General features: G+C 39.4%; 1 pseudogene across 1 annotated transcript; it reads left to right on the forward strand.

Annotated features, from left to right (window-relative positions):
* The first annotated feature begins 2,597 nt into the window (after positions 1-2,597).
* On the forward strand, positions 2,598-9,541 carry LOC117272479 (uncharacterized; annotated as a pseudogene). Its single transcript, XR_004502940.2, has 9 exons — positions 2,598-2,970; positions 3,344-3,450; positions 3,531-3,689; positions 3,779-3,893; positions 3,984-4,077; positions 4,225-4,563; positions 4,649-4,832; positions 5,124-5,248; positions 5,542-9,541. The product of XR_004502940.2 is annotated as an uncharacterized LOC117272479 (transcript).
* The last annotated feature ends 7,840 nt before the right edge of the window (positions 9,542-17,381 follow it).

The following is a 17,381-nucleotide window of genomic DNA, read 5'->3' on the forward strand; positions in this document are numbered from 1 at the left end:
TATGAACGTCAACAAACTGAAAACGATCAGATAAATAAGATTTAAACCAGCTTAGTGCAGAACCTTTTAGGCCAATTAAGTGATCCAGTCTCTGCAGTAGAATTTGATAGTCAATAGTGTCAAACGCCGCACTAAGATCTAATAAAACAAGTACAGAGACGAGTCCTTTGTCTGAAGCAATCAGAAGGTCATTTGTAATTTTAACTAGTGCTGTCTCAGTGCTATGATGCACTCTAAATCCTGACTGAAATTCCTCAAATAAATTATTATCATGGAGAAAATCACACAGCTGGTCTGCGACTACTTTCTCAAGGATCTTTGACATAAAGGGAAGATTAGATATTGGTCTATAGCTGGCTAACACCTCTGGATCCAGGGTGGGCTTTTTTAGTAGAGGTTTAATTACAGCTACCTTAAAAGACTGTGGTACATAGCCTGTTAATAAGGATATATTGATCATATCTAATATATGAGTGTTAACTAAAGGTATGACCTCCTTAAGTAGCCTAGTTGGGATGGGGTCTAAGAGACACGTTGATGATTTAGATGAATAAATCACTGCGGTCAATTCTTGAAGAGAAATTGGGGAGAAGCAATCTAAATATATATTAGGTCTTACAGCTGTGTTTGAGGTTAGATAGGTAGGCCTACTATCTGAGGACAGGAGGTCATGAATTTTGCCTCTAATAGTTAGAATTTTGTCATTAAAAAAGCTCATAAAACCATTACTGCTAAGGGCTAAAGGAATACAAGGCTCAATAGAGCTGTGACTCTCAGTCAGCCTGGCTACAGTGCTGAAAAGAAACCTGGGGTTATTCTTGTTTTCTTCTATTAAAGCTGAGTAATAGTTTGCTCTGGCATTGCGGAGGCCCCACTTATAAATTTTGAGACTGTCTGCCCAGATTAAATGAGATTCTTCCAGTTTGGTTAATCGCCAATTCCTTTCAAATTTTCGCAATATTTGTTTTAACTTATGGGTTTGAGAGTTATACCAAGGAGCGAACTTTCTTTGCTTTGTTAACTTCTTTTTAAGAGGATCTACAGAGTCGAGTGTTGTTCGCAGCGAGCCTACGGCACTATCAACAAAATGATCAATTCGGGAGAGGTTAAAGTCGGTACGGGAAACCTCTGTTCCTGAAGGACTTGGTATTGAATTTAATGATGGAGTAATCATTTCCTTAAATTTTGCGACAACACTATCTGTTAAACATCTAGTATAGTAACTGTTGCTGAGTGGCATGTAATCGAGTAAAAAGAAATCAAAAGTAATCAGATTGTGGAAAGACTGTTATCAATTTCATTTCCATATGTCAGAACTAGATCGAGGGTATGGTTAAAACAATGAGTGGGTTCATGTACACCCTGACTGAAGCCAAGGAGTCTAATAATGAGATAAAGGCGGTAGCCGGGGAGTCATTATCAACGTCGACATGAATGTTAAAATCGCCTATAATAATAACTTCATCTGATTTAAGAACTAAACTGGATAAAAACACTGAGAATTCAGATACAATTTCAGAATACGGGCCAGGAGCACAGTACACTATAACAAATAAAAGTGGCTGCAAGGTTTTCCAGGTCGGATGTAAAAGACTAAGAACAAGGCTTTCAAATGAATTATAATCTAGTTTAGGTTTAGGGCTGATTAACAGACTAGAGTTAAAAATGGCTGCAACTCCCCCTGCTCAGCCGCTGCCTCGAGGAATGTGGGTATTATTATGACTGGGAGGAGTGGATTCATTTAGACTAACATATTCATCTTGACACAGCCAGGTTTCAGTGAGACTGAGGAAATCAATATGATTATCTATTAATTCGTTTACTAACACTGCTTTAATTTGAGTATAATGCAATTCAAGTATAAGGTAAGTGTGGGAGTAGTGTACTGTAGTAGTTGAAATTTCAGGGTTAAACATTTAGGAGTTGATTTTCACTCCCAAAGTGTAATTTCTGTGTTAAATTGTGTTCAGTGTTGGAGTTATTTGACAGAGCTGATCACATGAGTGTTAACCCAACTCTGCAGATTTGTAATTGAACTCCGCCTCCGCCCCCCGCACTTCACTTCTTCAGACAAGGAGACAGATCAGCGCCATTTTCCTCCTCTCATGCGGTCCTACACGGTAAGTGCAAGTAAGTTCAAACTTGTTAAAATAATTATAAATTGATGCTGGGAACTGTAGTATGAACAATGAAACATCTATGGAAAATAATATGCTTTACAAAGCCTTGTTTATTGACAGGACTGAACAGCAAATTTGTCGAGGTAAGCTAACAGTAAATTAAGCTAACATGGCGTTAGCTAACGTTAACGGTTAGGTATTAAAGCCGTCTATAGGGATACGCCAACATTTGTTTTGTTTGCGTGTGTTGCCTCACACACTTGGGTCGCAGTTGTTCTGGCAACAGTGGTGTCAGTGGCAACAGCCAACAGATTAACAAAACCTAAACACACATGAATCTTCTCGGCGCTGCAACTAGAAAAAAAGACCTCCACTGATTTTAAAATCAGCCGACACTTTGTATTTAAAGGGTTAGGGTTAGGGTTAGGGTTATTTAAACGAAAATCTCTGACCTCAAAATAAAATAATCAGCTCAGGCCTACCTCAGTCCTCTCTCGGCATAGCGGTCAGATTGTCTACGGGTTTTTATTAAGAACGGAGAATACCCGCTCAGATGTCCCGTGGTTGCAGAGAAAAAGGTTAACAAAAAAGGTTATAAAAAATTAATTGATAGTATTAATCGGTCAAAGTTCATGTTATCGGTTAACGGTAAAACGGTTAATCATGTGTATCCTATGGACTTCTCTTTATTTTATTTTTTACTGTTCTTCCTTTACATGTTAATTTACTCTGTCTTTCTTGCATGTTTCAGTTAAAATGCTGGTGCAGGTAAAGTACAGCCAACAGCAGAAGTATGTGAAGTTGGATGAGGTTGAAGGACAGTTTGACTTTCTGCATTTCCATGTAAAAGGTATTTGATTTTTTTTTAAAGTTTAAAAAATGCACCTATATTCTATTAAAACTTCTTTTTGGAAGCTCTTTAAAGCTGTAGACCATGATTTCTTTAGATACCTTTAGCAGACATAAATGATGGTAAATTGCTAAACATTTTCAGTTTCAGAGTGTAAGGCGTAATATACACCCAAACAGTCAATTTAAAAAAACAAGCCAATTTTCAAATCTGGAATTACGAGAGAATGGGATTTGCGAGGGGGAAATGTTCTAGGTCTAATGATTATACAGTGGTGGATGAATGTATGTTACGTGAACAGTCATTCTCTGTGAGGCTAGAAACAGTGCTGACTCCAAAAGCACATTCTGTTTTATTATACTATCTTTTCCAGTCCTCGAGAGATTTTGCCTGCCACCTGATGCACAGAAGTTGATGCAGAAATATTCAGCGACCTCTTTGGACAAGGCAATGCAGTGCTGACAGTTTTCTCAAATGATGGTGAGATGTACAGGCAAGTATAATCAAGCACTCTACAGCCTACATAATACAATTATTTACATGTTTTTTTATTCCTTCAGAATTTGATAGCTCCTTGTCTTCTTCCTCTGAGATGTCTGACTCAAGCTTCAGCTCAAGTGCGTCAACTGTAATCTTGGATGAGGTCCCTAGCAAGAGACAAAGAATTGAGGATACACGTGCAGTGTCTGCTAAACAGGTTGTAACAAAGCTTGATTCTCAGTTCCTTAACTCTAATATTTTTTGACTCTGAGTCTCTAGAAAAGCTGTTTATCACTTTCTCATCATGTTTTGCATTCTCATGTTTCAGGCAAGTCCGGTGGTGAAGAAGTACTACAGGAGTACCAAACAACAGAAACCCTAACAGATGCTACGAGGAGACAAATGGTTAACATATTGGTGGCTCACATGATTGATAATCATGGGTATGTGTGTTTCATTTTCTATTTATTTGTGCCAAATAACTGCATGGCCATTGCATAATTTTAGATTACTAATTTAATATATCCTCTCAGGCACCTCCCCACTAAAGTAATCCGAGAAGAGTATGCTCTTGGTAAAGTGATGCTGTTCCCTTCCCTCAAGGATCCATATTCCAAGAAAGGCTATGTAATATTCATTATCATTGTTTTCATGAATTGTTCATGTTATACTTAACATGTTGTGTTATAAAGCTGTTTGTATGTCATTGACATTTGAATTCTGAGATTCCTTATGAGCTGAGTATAACAATGCATTTTATTTTTGTCATTTCAGGAACACTTCTATGATGCTGCAAGCAGCACAGGATACCTTTCTTGGCGGCTGAAAACAGTCCAAAGGAAGATTCAGCGAGAATCTACAACGGCACCAAAAAGCCCTATTGACTTTTCTCCAGGAGGCCCAAATTTCCAAAGGTCTGTTAATGTTGAAAGGCAGCTTGATGGGGGTGCTTGCCAAGAAGCCATGTTGTTCCTCAACCATACCACAGACAAGTCACTGATTTTCCAAAAGATGAAAGAGACCTTTCAGCACCATCAGAAGCTTGTTAATGACCCAGGCAGAAGTGCAGATATCCTCTCCACCTTTCCAAGATTCTTGGATACAAAAGGATTGGTAAGTTTGGAATGAGATGTTTAGAATGGCTTGAAATTTGAAAGTGTTTTCTGTAGTAATAGTTTAATAATCTTATTCCTTAAAGGTAGATCAAGACTTCGCTCTCCTATTTGATGACGAGACATCCTCCAGGCTACTTCAGAAATGAGATGTGTTCTTCAAGCCAAATGTCATAAAAGGGGCTAAGCGGCTTACTTCAACACCAGAGTTGCGTCGCTTGGTGCAGTCAGCAGAAAGTCCCCCAGGAAGTGATCTTGATGAGGCAACAGGTGAGTTGTACTTGTTTTGCTAGTTTTAAGGCATTAGCTATAATTGCAGTTACAGTTGCTTCATTCATTATTTTCATGATTAAAATTAGGAAATGAACACCTGTGAGATTGTTTTTTTACTTGGTTTTATTTGTTTATTCTGTGTATCTCTGAAAGTTGATTTGATTTTTGGGACAAATGTGAACAATATGAACATAATGCCTCCCTGTTCTCATTTAAACTTGAAAAGTATTCAATTTGAAGTTAATTCAATCAATTTGTCAGTTAATTCTTGTGACTCATTGTCCTCAGCCTACGACCAAGAAATGGCCTCACTGTTGTTGCTGATACATCTCCTTCCACCACCGCCAGGGGGTCTGAAGTCTCCAAAGATTAGTGCATGTGACGCAGTTGAGAGACTTGTAGTTTTTCATAAGGTAATTATATTATTAATGTGATTAGAATAAGAATAACTGTATTGCTCCTCAGAGGGAAATTCACTTGTCTGGCAGCTCATCTACCATAATTTGTCATGTTACCTTCTTAGCCACAAAAGTAAATGAGGATTGTTAAAAAGGGAATAAACTGAAAATAAGTCTTCATAGGCTTTCCCATCTTGCACTAGCCTATGAGAAGATGTTTGAATTGTCACGTCTGTGGTATAATGTAGTTTTTTCTGTGGCTGCACGTTATTCTTGTGTCTAATGTTCAGTTTCCTTATCAACGCTAGTCATGCTGCAGTTTGGAAGAGCATCTCCGCAACCAGCAGGGTCAGCAGCCGTACCTCCTCGCTGTTGGGCGTCAGAAGAGCAAGATTGACAGCTTCTACATTGCCATGGATAAGCATCTCATCCCATGCCAGGCAAACGGCTCCCTTGGGGCATGTGATGAACTTTTCAAGCACATTTTGTGTTTAATGTGTCTTATGATGCTGTATTTGTAAATGTTTACACATTCCTGCAGACAACAGTGTATAACATTGATGTGGGGAAAATGAAGGAGTCACCCAGAGTTAGAGACCTAAGAGCCAGACTGCTTAACCAGCCAGTAGCACGGTAAGTGCTAAGACAAGTAAGAGGCTAAGACAGTGCTGACCTGTTTCATGTGTCAGAAATCGTATCCCAGCAGTCATCAGTTGATTTCACATTTAAGAGTTGAACATGGTTACTATCCTGGACTCAGGTTCAAATTGCTTTGTTCACAGCAAGGGTGTAGGCACCAGTTCCAAACATATACAGGTTTTCGGAAGCACCTTAATAGTGTTCATAGTAATGTTCAGCAAGTTGCTCAAACTTCAACTGCTGCATGTTCCTCTAGCGAGCCAGTTGCAACCTCATCTCAGGCTCATGCTTTGGAGGACCAATTTAATCCTCCAAATCAATGTAGCTCTTCCAGTGTTCCTTCTGACAGCAATGATTCAGGAACTACTGAAGATCCAACCAAAGAAATGTGTGCATCCATTGTGGCCAAATTACAAGGGAGTGGGATTTCTAACAGTTTGGTATCCTCAATTGTAGGTGATTTGGAAGAACTAACAAGTGAGCTTCGCTCACAAGCAAAGCATACCGCTGTTTCTGCTTTACCTACAACTGACCCCAACATATCTGTGATAAATGAGTCTTTTGAAAAAATTGAAAACCCATTCACAAATCTGAATACAGAATGGAAACGAAATAGATATTTCAACCAAAAATGGGGAGTTGTCGAGCCAATAGAAATAACACTGGGAGTAAGATATGACAGCAGGCGAAATCAAAAATCTGGTACACACGATCAAGTACCTGTGATGGATACTTTTATATATGTGCCAATTTTAGAAAGACTGAAGTTCATGTGCAGAAATCCAGACATTTGTGTTTACCTAAACAAAGAGTGTAGATCAGAGCCTGACACTTATACTGACTTTTTTGATGGAAGTTATTTTAAAAGTCACCCTTTATTTACGGCAAAAAGAAATGCATTACAAATTCAACTATACTATGATGATTCTGAAACGGCCAATCCGCTTGGCTCTAAATGTGGAATAAAATTGGCTGTCTTTATTTTGTTGTAAGAAACTTGCCCCCAAAATTTAATTCAGTTTTAATGAACATTCATTTGGTATCACTTTTTCATGCACAAGAATGAAAAACAAGTATGGTTTTGATGTTATACTGGAACCATTGATAAATGATGTGAAAAAACTGGAAAGCCAAGGGCTAAGCTTTTCATTTTCTGATGAGCCAGTGTATGGTACAATTGCACAGATCACTGGAGATAATCTAGGGATGCACACAATTCTTGGTTTTAATGTGTCATTCAGTAGCCGTCATTTCTGTCGCCTATGTTTGATTGACAAGAATGATTCTCAAACAGTGAGGATGAAACCAAGGTGATCCTTTGTGGAAAAGATATGTTTGAAATGCATTGGCAGTCTCTCCAAGAAAATCCACAATTGAAGTCACTATATGGTTTGAAAAAAAATTCTACACTTAATTCATTGAAGTATTTCCATGTTTGTAATAATTATTCATTTGATATAATGCATGATCTTCTTGAGGGTGTGGCTCAGTACGAGATCAAATTGCTTTTTGGATATCTCATACAACACTTTATTTCAGAACAGGACTTGCTTACCAGGATTTACAGTTTTGATTATGAATTTTTAGAACGTAAAAACCGTCCCACAAAGATTATTTTGGAGAGTGCAGGCAATGGCACTGGTTTGAATTCTATTCAGACTTGGGGCTCTAGTTTCCCGGTGCAGCGCAGGTGGCACAGGGTGGCGAACCCCGCGCAGAGCTAGTTTCGAGCAGCGCAACCCGAGGTGCGCTCAGTTTGGTAGTTTGGCAGACTGAGGTGCGCTGAGATGGGTGTGGCGGCGCAGCAGGGGGAGGTGTCGACAGATCCAGTTTGGCGCAGTGACAGTTTCGTGCCAAAAGGCTTCGCCGAAGGTGCACTAAAAGCTCACCATCTGAAACCAGGTCTACTGTCAGCGCAGCCAGTGTAAGCTGAAGTTTGGCTGACCGGCGGACAGTGCGCACACGTCACCTAAACCTCACAGGCAGGTTTCCAGAATATCAGGCACATTAACGATGCAATAAATACCCCAAAAAACACTATTCAATGCAACTATCTGCAATCAGCACATGAATGTATCTCTATATCGACTGTCCCACCACATCTGATGTCAGCTCAAAGGGGATTGGCACCGTTTGACACGTTTGGCACGTTTGGCACGTTTGGCACGCGTAATGGAAACCCAACCTGATTTGATTAACACAGCCTGAAAACTAATGAGTTCACATCCCTCTCAGCCAACCACAAACAGCCACAGCATCAGATAGGGAGTATATATTCAGCATCTGTCATCTTAGAAAAGTCAAAAGAAAAGAAACAGAGTGAGACTGCGAGAGAGAAAGAGAGAGCGCGCGCGCATGAGAGAAAAGCAACATTGATTTACAATTGTGGTGACCTCCTCCCAGGCTACCTTTGCATCATCAGCCCATGGAGGTCTGCTCGCAGTTCCGTATATTTGGAAACTGCGAGCAGACCTCCCAGACCAAAACATCAGTTTCCTCCTGGGAGAAGTTTGGCCATCTGACGCTACTGCTCTCTTCTGCCATGGCGAATTTAGTAAACTCTCATTACGCCTTCGCGCGGCGCATTTAAGGGCGAGGAGAGGGGCTCATTTGATTGGTGTGATGTGTGTAAAACCCACTCCACGCCTTCTCTCCTCCCTCTTTCCGACTTGCGCCGGTAGGAGGGACAGAGGTGGGATAGAGGAGTAGCTGCGCCAGGGCGCACGGTGTGCCAAACTTACAAAATCCGTCTGGCCACACCCAGTTGGCGAAGCGCAGGTGCGCTGCGCCCCCGCCGCGCCCAGTCTGCGAAACTAGAGCCCATTGTGTCTTGTGAAAAACATCCCACTGTTGTTTGGTGACGTTATTCCTGAAGGAAATCCAAACTGGAATTAGTTACTGCTGTTACTTCAAATAATGAACATTGTTTTTTTCACCTTCTCTCACTCTAGGTATGACAATATATTTGAAGCATTTGATTGTTTACCACCATAAATTATTTAAGAACTTGTATCCACATAGAAACTTGATACCTAAGCATCATTTTATGATCCATTACCCGTCTTCTGTAAGGAAAATTGGCCCCTTATTACATATGTGGTCTATGAGGTTTGAAGCCAAACACAAGCTGTTTAAAGATTCTTTAAAAAATTTCAAAAACATAACCAAATCACTTGCTGAAAAACATCAGATGGCCATTGCTTATCACTGGGAAACCTTCACCCTCAAACAAAATGAGTATGGACCAATTAAATCTTTTTCCCTCAGAGATGAGAATGTAATCAACAATGACATTCTTGAAATGATCTTGTCAAAAGATGTTTTCTCAACTAGCTGAGTAAAAGTTGATGGTGTAGAGTATAAAGCTGGACTTGTTGTCTGTAGTGCAATTGAAGAAGACATGCCAGTCTTTTGTCAAATAAGTCATGTACTTTTGGTTGAAGATCACATTTTTTTTCTGACAAACAAGCTATTCACAGATAATTTTGATGACCATCATCATGCATTCAGAATATTACAAAGTGAGGAAAGGTATATATTAAAAATGTCTGAGATTAAATTTAATAAACCTTTTGATATTCAAAGTTCATACAGTGCTTCAGATGAAAATTTGTACATTATACCCTCATTCATGTTTTAAAGTGACTGCATGGGAGGAAAAAATAAATGTTTTTGAAAATGATTTTGTTAATTTGAATGAATTATGATTTTATTTATATATATATATACACATTATATATATATATACACATTTAAAAAAACAACAACATTTTTCCAGTGTTGCTAGCTTGACACTTCAGGGAGTAAAATTAACACTACCAAATAGTAAAAAAATGTAACTCAGAGCAGTGTTATTCAAATCCCTGAGTGTTACTTTAACTCTGGTTTGCGAGTTAAAAAATGAACTCTGGTATAGTGTTAAATATTTAACTATTTTGAAAGTGTTAATTTAACTCTGGAAAGTGTGGACCTATATAAACCCTGGAAAAGTGTTGAAATCAACTCTGTGGGAGTTAATTCAACACTTTTGCTGTGTATAGGCAAAGTTTAATTTGAGTATGTATTAAGTATAAGAATAGAGCAATTCAAGTATAACAGTAGTATACCTTTAGTACTAGAATAGTATAATGTAAGTATTCAAATTGTGTACTTTAAGTATACACAAAATATTATTTGAGTAGCCTATACGAATGGTACATGTTAAGTATAACGGGGCGGCAGTAGGTCAGTCCATAGGGACTTGGTTTGGGAACCGAAGGGTCGCCTGTCAAGTCCCCGTCCGGACCAAATATGGAGCGTGGACTGGTGGCTGGAGAGGTGCCAGTTCACCTCCTGGGCACTGCCGAGGTGCCCTTGAGCAAGGCACCGAACCCTCCAACCACTCAGGGCGCCTAATAAAATATATAAAATTAAAAATTAAAAAAAAATTAAGAATAGTGTAATTCAAGTATTATGTAAGTATAGGAGTAGTGTACTTTAAGTATACACAAAGAATGATTTGAGTATATGAATGGTATACTTTAAGTATACAAATAGTACAATTCAAGTACAACAGTAGTATACTCTAAGTATGAGAAGTACACTACAAGTTCACTCATAGCATACTTTTAAGTATACTCAGCGTTTAATTACATATAGTTCAAGTATACTCAGAGTTTACTTAAGTATACTTAAAAGTGGGCCAAATTAGGACACTTTTAGTATACAAGTATACTTAGTAAGTATACTAACAGTATACTTAACTTACATACTTAACAGTATAGTACTAGTATACTAACAGTATACTTACTAGTACATGTGTGAGTATACTACTAGTACATCGATATAAGTACAGTATACTTGGGAAGTACACTTAAAGTTTACTTAAGTATACTTGAGCAAATGAACTTCAAGTATACTTATTTTTGGTAATCCATAGAAAACCATAACAAAATTTCTGCACTCAAATACAAACTGAATCAGATACTTTCAGCCAAAATCAGTAGAGCATTTCAATTTATCAAGCAGAAACAATTTGAATTTGGTGATAAACCCCAAAAACGTTTAGTAAGACAACTCTGTAAATTAGAAAACGACTGTACTATTCATAGAATTAGGTCAGAAAAATGAGAACTGCTCTCATTGCCTAAAGTCATTAATGAAAGATTCCTACAGTATTATCAGAAACTCTATTCATCTCAATCACCAGCCGACCCAGCAAAAATGCAGTCTTTCCTGGACAAATGCAATCTTCCAACATTAAATGAGGCTGAACGCAAAGAGTTAGGTTCAGAGATAACAGTAAAGGATGTTTTAGACTTGTTTAAACTCCTAGCCCCGACGGGCTCTGCAATTAATTCTACAAAAAGTTTAATGATGTAATTTCCCCACGACTACAATGCATGTATACGCAGGCATATGAAGAGCGGATCTTACCCCCAACTCTTGAAGAAACAACTATTACTCTAATTCATAAGGAAGATAAGACCCCAGAAGACACAGGCTCCTATAGAGCAATTGCACTATTAAACACGGATCCAAAAATTCTAGCCAAGATCCTGGCCCATAGACTCAACCTAGTTGTTGGCAAACTCGTACACCCAGATCAAACTGGGTTTATGCCCAAATGACACTCATTTTTCAATTTGAGGCACCTTTTTAACATAATTTAATGATGCAGTTGGACGCAGAAAAAGCGTTTGACCCAGTTGAATGGTCTTACCTTTTTGCAGTGCTGGAGAAATTCAAATTAGGTGAAAAGTTCATTTCATGGCTAAAGCTCCTTTATGCTAACCCAAATGCTAGAATTCTAACCAACCAAACTCTGTCACCAAAGTTCTACTTATATAGAGGGAATAGACAAGGATGCGCACTCTCTCCAATGCTGTTCACTCTGGCCATAGAACCACTTGCTGAGAGCATTAGGTCACATCCAGGTATATATGGCGACAATACCAGACACACCACAAATAAAATTTCACTATATAAGATAAGATAAGATATACTTTATTGATCCCTCAGGGGGGAAATTCAAGTATCACAGCAGCACAAGACAAAATCAAAGGACAAAAATTAAAGATATTAATAGATAATAAAAGATAAGATAAAATTGCTACATCCATTAAATTGCTACATCAGTAAAATTGCTACATCAGATGAATAAAGTGACTAAACAATGGCAGACAAAGTATTGAATGGAATAAAGTGACAGGTGGCAGATAAAGTGTCATTATTGGACAAATGCAAGATAAGAGCTTGTTGAGCCTGTTGACCTCACCAGTCTTAACTCCACCCCACCAGCACACTACAGCAAAGAAGAGTGCACTGGCAACCATAGACTGGTAGAAGGTCTTGAGGAGCCCACTACAGACACCACAAGATCTGAGTCTCCTCAGGAAGAATACCCTGCTCTGTCCTTTCCTATAGAGGGCATCTGTGTTATGAGCCCAATCCAGTTTATTGTTGATGTGGACCCCAAGGTACTTGTACAAGTCCACCATCTCCAACTCCTCACCCTGGATTGTGACTGGGGCAGGTTGCCTCCGGTTCCTCCGGTAGTGCACCACCACCTCCTTAGTCTTGCTGATGTTGAGTTGAAGGTGGTTTCGGTTGCTCCACGCGACAAAGCCCTCAATCAGTCCTCTGCACTCCTCCTTGTCATCATTGCTGATGCATCCAACTATAGAGGAGTTGTTGTGAAACTTTTGGAGGTGGCAGGAACCAGAATTGAACCGGAAATCAGAGGTGTAGAGGGTGAAGAAGAATGGTGCCAGAACAGTTCCTGGGGCACCCCAGTGTTACTTGACACCATCTCAGATACGCAGCCATCCACCCTGATGTACTGCGGCCAGCCCATGAGGTAATCCAAAATCCAGGCAGTGATGTCCGGGTGAAGTTGCATATCCAGCAGCTTGTCTCTCAGGAGGCTGGGTTGAATGCTGTTGAAGGCACTGGAGAAGTCAAAGAACATGGGTCTCACAGTACTTCCAGCACTGTCTTCATGACATGTGATGTTAGCGCCACCGGCCTGTAGTCATTGAGAGTGCTGGGACATCCTTTCTTAGGTACTGGGATGATGCAGGAGGTCTTCCATAGATCAGGCACCTTCTTCAACCACAAGGAGAGGTTAAAGAGGTGCTGAAAGACTCCAGACTAGACTATATGCGGATGACGTACTACTGTACACTACTAACCTCCAAACCAGTATCCCTAATCTGCAATCCACAATAGACCTATTTGGCACATTCTCCGGTTACAGAATAAATTTGAAAAAAAAAAAAGCGAAATTATGCCAATAAACATTCAAGATATCACCAAGCTCCAACAGTTTCCTTTCAGAATACTAACTGACAAATTTAAATACCTCGGCGTTTTTATTACCAGGAAACATTCCCTCCTGTTTGAAGCTAGACTCATAAGTCAGTCTTTAGATGCTTTGCTTAACTAAAGACCGATGTCTTTCTCCCTGATTTTGTGTTTAGATGGGCGGATACAATTTCAGAGGTTAAAAAAACTCCCTACATTGCAGAACCAATAGTAAATCCGGAGGGCGGTCCTTCGGTGGCTCACTGAACTCTTGTGCTGGTAAACATAGTCCAACTGCGTTTTAAACAAAGTCGCTGTAAGTCCTTCATTTTCACAATCTTGTGGACTGAACACACGTTTGATAAAACAGAGTTAAATCTTTCGGCATCCATTTTCAAGCTCTTGCGGACAAGAAAAGGGGGAGCGCACATTTCCGGGAGGGCGTGTCCTTTTAAAAAATGCAAGAGGCGTTGCTTTGTTGCCGGCCGTTTTCTCCGGTGTGTTAAACACACTTTAGAAAGGAGTGTCCCCAGACTATCAGAAGGCGGAGCTCTCCGATTGTCTGGTGGCGAGACTAGTTTGAAGCAAATTTCCCTCCATTAATTACAAAACTTGTATCCAAAATTCAGTTTTGGAAAACACTACCCATTTCCCTCCTCGGTAGAGTAAATGCTATAAAAATGATATTTCTCCAGCAACTGTTATACTTATTTCAGACAGTACCAATTTATCTTCCCAAATCATTTTTTAAGAAACTCGACTCCATTGTCACCAACTTTATTTGGGACTACAAGACCTATAGAATACATAAATTACACTTATGCAAACCCAAAGAGATTGGAGGGCTAGCTCTACCCAATTTTCTCAATTATTACTCGGCAACAAACATCAAAAACTTAATCTTCTGGTTGGATGAATCATGTCAACAAGCCAACTGGGTAAAAATGGAGAAGGAGGATTGTTCACCCTTCACTTTAGGCGCAATTATCATGTCCCCCATACCACTAACTAAGTCAATATACAATCATAATCCCCTAATACACAATGCCATTCATACCTGGAAACAGCTGAAGCTCGGCCTCAAACTGAGAAACGTGTCTTTTCTCCTTACAATTGCAAATAATCCCTCCTTCAAGGCCTCTTCATTAGACAGTACTTTTACCCAGTGGAAAACCCAAGGGATCAACACAGTGGGTGACCTGTATATGTAAAGGGGACCTTTGCTTCTTTCCAAGAGTTGCAGGAAAAATACAATCTGAACTCAAATAACGTTCTCAGATTTCTTCAAGTTAGGGACTATGTGAAGTCACACATGCAGGACTGCAGTACTGCACGTCCAGACAAACTTGATGATTGTTTGAATAAACAGGCAGACTCAGAGAAACTGGTATCATCTATTTACAAAGTTTTAGGTAACATCAATCCCAAACAATCATCACCTTCATCCGAGGTCTACAAGCCGGCATGGGAGGATGAGCTGGGACAGCAAATTTCGATAGATAAATGGAACAAAAGCCTACAACATATTCATACCTGTTCCATAAATGCTAGGCATTGCCTAATACAGTTTAAGGTGCTTAAGAAACTAATACTCCAGTATGACAGGAGATATCCAAGGGTATCATAATCCTGAGTTTTATTTATTTTACTGTAGTATTTCTTCTTAATGATCTCAATGTTAATCGAGATAATTAAGAAATGATCTCAATTAAGAAATGGTCAAGGTCACAAACCACTATACTAGACTCGTCAAATCCGGACTAGATTAACATGGAGACTCCAGAGACTCACTAAAATACAGTTTCTGATTTGTGAAACCTTTACTCTATTTGTGAAAATGCAAAAAAATTAACATTGAGATCAATTAAGAAAAAAATACATTGAGATCATTAAGAAAAAATACTACAGTAAAATGAATAAAACTCAGGATTATGATACCCTTTGACATCTCCTTTCATACTGGAGTATTAGTTTCTCAACACTTTTTAATACAGAGCAAACAAGACCACAGCAAATAGGCAGAAATAGCAAGACTGAAAAGCAGTTTACCACGAGTAAGGACAATAACAAAAATATGCTACAGTTAAAATGCTCAAAATTTAGGACAGCTGCACTCTACTGATCATTCTCATTTCATCTTCCCCGTATTTGTTCAATTTTTCAGTTCATGAATTGGCTTCAAAATGACTGAATACCGCCATCTACAGGCCTTATGCAACATTTAGCCTCCAAGAGCAATGGTGATGTTACAGGGTCAAAGTTATGTTTTACGTCGCAGCAACAAGCGCATAATCCTTGGGACTCCAAGACAGCCATAATAAACCACAGCTTACTATCAGTATCAGACAGTATTTTAAGTACGCGCTAGGCTGAATAATTTCCGGGGCACAGAAATGAGAGACATTAAATATCAAAATAAAAAAAGGAATTGAGACCATTTTTTAAATGTTCTATTTTTGACCTGCACGTTAAATGAAATATTTGAAAAAGAAGTAGAAATCTGTTTTTTGTTGGACATTGAAAAACAAATAATAAATAACAAATCGTTTTTCCATTTTATTGTTTTTCATTCTTGATTGAAATTCAAATGAACAAATGGTACATGGACCGTGTAACAATAGAGCCAATTCATAGTTTCTGCATCCACGTGTCTGCGAGGGTCAGCTTTGGTCCCCATGACGTAAATTTCATCAAGCACCCATGTCCACAAGGGTATGCATAACCCCTATGCGGACATCTGTGGGCAGCCCATTTTTGTGACCGTGCAGAATGTGTGCCAACTACATGTTCTCCAAACTCTTGATACACACTCCAGTCCAGTCCAAAACACTGCGGTCAAGCCAGCCACAGCAGCCACACCTTGTTGAAGTTAGTTTTAACGTGGAATTCAACATTCACTCTGGACCCAGCAGCATCTTCTTTCTATCAGCTTCAATAGATGTTGGCAGTATGAAGACAGTAAGCTTTCCTTCCAGCCCCCCATTTACTGCTGGGTGCTGAGGCAGACCCTCAGTTCTACTATGAATGGAGCCACGTGAGTGTCTGCATGACTGCAGCTGTCCACACACGTTCAATGCAGAAAATATATCTGAGCCATTTTGATTCTGACTTGTCATTTTGGCGATTCCCACATGTTGTTTTTTAACGAACTAGTCCTAGGGATTTCATCCAATCGACTTCAGATTTTTTACAGATTATCCAGAGACCGTGCTGATCAAAAGTTATTAAAAGCTTTTCTCTATATCAAGGGTGGTGGCCGCTATGGCGCCTCCCTTGCCACTAAATACATTTGGCTTCTTGATGGCTTCACTGACCTCATATCCTCATGAAAATTAATACACAGGTCAAGAATGGCGAGCTCTTACATCTGATAGGGGCGTCGCCCATGAGGGGGGCAAAATGCCTCTATAGCGCCCCCTTGAAATTTTCAAAAACCCCTCCCCATAGGGATGTTTTTGGAGAAGGAAGATGAAACGTCACACCACGTCAGGCTTAACTTACTCTGAGTTTTCACATTGTGAAAACGTTTCATTGATGCGTGCTGCTGGCCCCCCGAGGTGGGGCGGGAGAGCGAGGGCCCGATCACAGCTGCTTGCAGCTTTTATTATTATTATCTTCTTTTTTTTCTTTTTTTTTTTTTAACCATTTTACCACTTGTCGCTAAATGGCATCATACCTAAATTTATATCTATTCTATGTGCAAAAGACAAATTAACAATCTCTTAATTTTGCATCAGCTTTAAAGCAAAAGCACATATACAATAATTTTTTTTATATAATTGTAATATATTCAGGCATCAAGGGGATATACATACATATATATATATATATATATATATATATATATATACATGGCGCACGTGTTTAAATTAACAGTCCCTTTATTCCAAAAGTCATAAAGAAAGCAAGGGAAGAACATTTAATAAAGCCCTGGAAGGTGGAAGTGGATGAACCCGGTCAAAGAGTACCTGCATGGACGGGACGCTCTAAATCTAAAGCGAGCGCACCTGCAAGGAGGTAGGGATCATTTCATTGGTCAACAATAAACCTGACGTTCTATTGGTTGGGGGATTTTGACAGGGTTGTTACACAAAAAAATCCAAGAGCAGGGCAGAAATCTGAGAGCAGAAATTCCGCAAGCACACAGAAACAGTTTGAGCGCGAGGAGAAAAGCCGAAGCTCGAGCAGGAAATCTGTGCGAGCAACATGGTATCTGAGTGTGAGC

This window comes from Epinephelus lanceolatus, chromosome 12, assembly GCF_041903045.1.
Source record: "Epinephelus lanceolatus isolate andai-2023 chromosome 12, ASM4190304v1, whole genome shotgun sequence".
Taxonomy (NCBI): domain Eukaryota; kingdom Metazoa; phylum Chordata; class Actinopteri; order Perciformes; family Serranidae; genus Epinephelus; species Epinephelus lanceolatus.